At 40.3% G+C, this 4580-nt stretch overlaps 1 pseudogene; it reads right to left on the bottom strand.

Moving 5' to 3' along the window:
* Window positions 1-3249: 3249 nt before the first annotated feature.
* On the bottom strand, window positions 3250-3368 carry LOC145117878 (5S ribosomal RNA; annotated as a pseudogene).
* Between the last annotated feature and the right edge of the window lie 1212 nt (window positions 3369-4580).

Below are 4580 nucleotides of genomic sequence, written 5' to 3'. Positions count from 1 at the left end.
ACTTCCCAGTGAAGAAACAAACTTGTTTTCACTGTGGAACACCTAGACAAATTGCCAAAAATTGTCCTAATCACGCATACAATCCTTACTACGCACAAGGCTAGCAGAATGCGCCAAGAGGGAGATACTTCAAAAGAAACCCTTCGAGGCCACGTTCAAACAATGGTGACTGGAATGCGCAAAAGGCTAAGAATCAAAATCCCAAGGTCAAGAAGGGTATGTCGGCCAAGAAGTCCAATCTAAGAGATGCTCTAGTGAAACTAAGATCAGTAAAATCAAAGTCATCTCGAAGATCGGCTTCAAGTTCAAAATCAAGTGCCGAGGCACCCATCCGCTCGAACAAGAAATGGGTTAAACCCAATTACAGATGGGTACCAAAGGTTCAATCTCCCAAATCACCTAATGATTCTAATATCTCTTCATCTTCTGTTTGTGATAAACAGGATATGTCATGGGAGAGAGTACATTGCAAGGATGACAAAGGTTAAACCAGTTTCAAAATGGATTGGGTTCCAAAGACCAACTGATCCCGCTCTGTGCTGGAGCAGATATGGAGGCATATCATCAGACTCCGGTTTGTTGATAGTGGCTGTGCCAAGCACATGGTAGGGGACATCTCTCAACTGTACAACACTCAGAACTTTAAGTGAGAGTATGTGACCTCTACGGGAAAGGAAAGAAAGGAAGAAAGGAAAGGATCAAACATGGGTTTTGTGCTTAATGATGTGAAGAATTTTTGGATCTGTTCTGAGATTATGCGTACTGTTCTCAGACCTTTTGGATGCAAATTCAATCGGTGACTTACGGTTTGAGTTTTCTTCACGATACTCCTGAGTTTATCTTAAACTGATTTGTTTTGAAGACAATTTTTTATTTTCTTATATGTATGTTGGGAAGTGATGTCAAGAAAGTGATAACGGACAGTCTAAACCAGTGTAAGGTACTAAATCTGAATTGTCTAGACTTTGTGTTCAATGTGATGGTAGGCACGAAGTATTTAACATTGTGGATTTAGATAGGATTATTTGCACTGACTATACGACGCTCGGGTATATTGAGCAGTGAGATAAACACAGGAACCCACGGGATACACTAAATTAATACACATCTAGAATTGTGGCTGAACTTTTCCTTGATGTACGGACTTATGTCCTTAACTCTGGTTCTGATAGGGCGACTGGGGGGTTCTGATAAAGTAGGTCTGTAGGAAATTATTTTCTTGCTTTCTATCTGTCAGTCATATGTTGCTTCCTCTACGTGATTGGAAGAGATCCGACCTGGAATGCAACATATGCAACTCTATTTCTATGCATCTTCTTTATCTGTGCAATTCCTCCTATCTGTGAGCCATATGCTGTCTCCTCTGTGTGATTGAAATGATCTGACCTGGAACACAGCATATGCAACATTCTACCTCTCAATCCCTCTATCCTAGTTACCCATATGTTGTCCCTTCTTCATGATTGAAAGAGATCCGACCTGGGACACAACATATGCACCTATTTCTAAATCTGACTTCCTCCTTAATAATTGTCTATTCACCTAAAGTAAGGAGTCCTAAGGAAGTTCTTGATAACCAGCGTATATAGGGAAGTGGGGAACACGTTCTAGTGCAACTAAAATTGAACCATTTAAGAGGTTGTCTGTAGATCTCACTGCTTAATTTAAGTGGACAGCAATACTAGTGGTCGTCGTCATTTAAATGGTTTATTTATAAAATTTTGTCAATATTCTTCGTGTTTAAGTGGACCACAATACCGACAATTGACCAGATCTGTTCATGAAGGTGAAGGTACTGATAAACAAAGTTAAGACTGTCTCACAACTTTGATTCCAATTATTTTTGTTTTTGTTAAATTTGTTCATAGTTTTCCTCTATGCACAAATTTAGGGGCAGAATTAAAAAATTTAAAAATCAAACAAAAATCAGAAAATTAAAAATCCAAAGATTGTGTTATTTCTGTTTTATTTCTTGTTCAAAAAAAATTAAAAAATTAAAAAAAATCCAAAAATATTTTTGTTTCTGTTTTATTTTTTCAGAAAATATGAAAAATACAAAAATATTGTGTGCTAAGTTTTCTTTTAGTTTTGTTTTGTCTTGAAAAGTGAATTCAGATGTAGATGAGACTCATGGACACTGTATCGAGATTTTCTGAGCCAAGGCTTCGTCCGTGATCATCGAATAATTCTCATTCGAAGGAACAAGAAATGAAGACTATTCTTTCAACATTCAATCCTTCAACCCCAGAAGCAAAGTGAAGCTGAACTTGAAGATTATATGACAGATTGCATTGAAGCCTCTTCAATCAATTTGCTGCTATCTATGTACCTGCTGAAGTGATCCAGAAGATTCGTTCTCTCTGATATTCTCTCTGAAGATTCTCAAGCTGAAAGCGCTCTTTCAAGAAAAAGTACATCAAGCCTCCTCACCCAATGTGCGTTCAGAGTCAATTTTGAAGAAAAACCCAACTACTCAAGATGAAGTCATTTATTGAAGATTCATCAAGTTCATCTTGAAGCTGTGAAGAAATCAAAGATAAACGCTAAAGCCAAGCTCCCAATGAAGATTAACAAAAAAAGCCAGCTACATTTTTAGGGGGAGTTTGTTGGGTCAATTAGAAAAGAAAGCTATAAACCAAGGGGGGGATTGTTGGGTAAAAAATATGGTTTATACTTTACTTTTCTAGGCAATTGTATTTTTTAGTCTAGGACCATAAACATCCTTGGTGTTTGCGATTACATATGTTCACGGGTGTGTTCACGGCCAGGTGATGTTTACGGCCGTGAACCTGTTCACGGCCCATGTTCCATATAAATAGAATAGGAGGATGTGAGGACATAGTTTGATAGTTGGTACACGGCTCAGACAGAGAGAAGAGAGGAGCTTAAGTGTGTGAGTGTGTGAATCTCGTAAGGAACTTCATTCTAATCAAATCATACAATATTGATCTTATTCTTCTTCTCCTTTTTCCATATTTGATCTTGCATCATCCAATTGATTGGGATTCCGCACCATCAATTGGATCTGATTGATACGTCAAGAGAAATTTGGGATTTACAGAAGGTATCCACACCCCTTATAAGAAATGTTTAGTTCTCCTTCCCCGTCGATGTGGGATCAGGTGCAACCCACCTTCACCCCCCCATTATAGGTTCGACGTCCACGTCGAACAAATCGACCCGTGCCCCAGCTCTGATACCATTTGTAACATCCCCCACCAGCACGTATCACAATATTGTCCGCTTTGGACCACTCGACACGAGGATTTCCCAGGGGGTCACCCATCCCGGTACTACTCTCGCCCGATCACGCTTAACTGCAAAGTTCTTATGGGATCTGCTGCCCTCACGACATTAAAAACACGTTGTGATAGGGAAGGTATCCACACCCCTTATAAGGAATGTTTCGTTCTCCTTCCCAGTCAATGTGGGATTAGGTGCAACCCACCTTTACCAATTTGTAACGGCCCAATTTTTCAGAAAATTTTTAAACTTTTAATTTCATAAACATTAACCAAAGGAAGTACAAAAATCCCAATACATATCCATATTATGTTTTGAATTCAGAGTACAAAAGCTAAATGTGATAACACTGGAGAATGCACGCCACGTCATCAAGTCGGGCTGTAACATCCCAAATTTCGAGTCCAAAAAAAATTTCATTTTAATTAACAGATTATAAAACATTCATAAGAAAACTACGTAACAATATATCATTTTGTGAATCAATGTATCATGTCTGAAAATCCAAAAAATATAATAGCAACATGTCAGAGTACAATCCCAGAATATCTCAAATGCGGAAAATCAATGCGTGTGTGTATGATGTGCCGCTACCGCGCCAGCTCTTTCCCCTTCGCTAAAGAGGTACCTGAAACCAAAACTGTAAACTGTAAGCACGAAGCTTAGTGAGTTCCCCCATCGTACCACACACCATACAATAACATACTGTCAGGCAATTCTAGGGTGCCTGACTACCCAAGTCAAGCCATTCTGGGGTGCTTGACGAACCCAGGTCAAGCCATTCTGGGGTGCTTGACGAACCCAGGTCAAGTCATTCTGGGGTGCTTGACTTACCCGTCGGTCTATTTCACCCGACTACCGGGGACTATTTCACCCCCTACCACTACCATATAACACACATATACTGCCAGGCAATTCTGGGGTGCCTGACTACCCAGGTCAAGCCATTCTGGGGTGCTTGACTTACCCGTCGGTCTATTTCACCCGACATCCGAGGACTATTTCACCTCCTACTACTACCACATAATATCATAGCATGAACATACTGTCAGGCAATTCTGGGGTGCCCGACCTACCCGTCGGTCCTAACGACCGAACTTGGGGACTAATCTCCCCCTACTACCACTATCACATATAACATATCATGCTAGCACATAAACATATCAGGTAGTAGCAAACATAGCAAACATAGACAATTATCACAAAGACAATCATCTACACCAACTCCTACTGGTGGGCCGGCATTGTGGCCGTAGACCCACCGCTACTGGAAGGTAACTCACCTCAATGTCGTGCAGTGTTTGAATTATCCTCAGCGCACAAGTCGACTCCCTTCG

Source organism: Lactuca virosa, chromosome 5 (assembly GCF_052849685.1).
Source record: "Lactuca virosa cultivar CGN04683 chromosome 5, Lactuca_virosa_CGN04683_v6, whole genome shotgun sequence".
NCBI lineage: Eukaryota > Viridiplantae > Streptophyta > Magnoliopsida > Asterales > Asteraceae > Lactuca > Lactuca virosa.
This window is presented reverse-complemented; position numbering and strand designations above follow the sequence as displayed.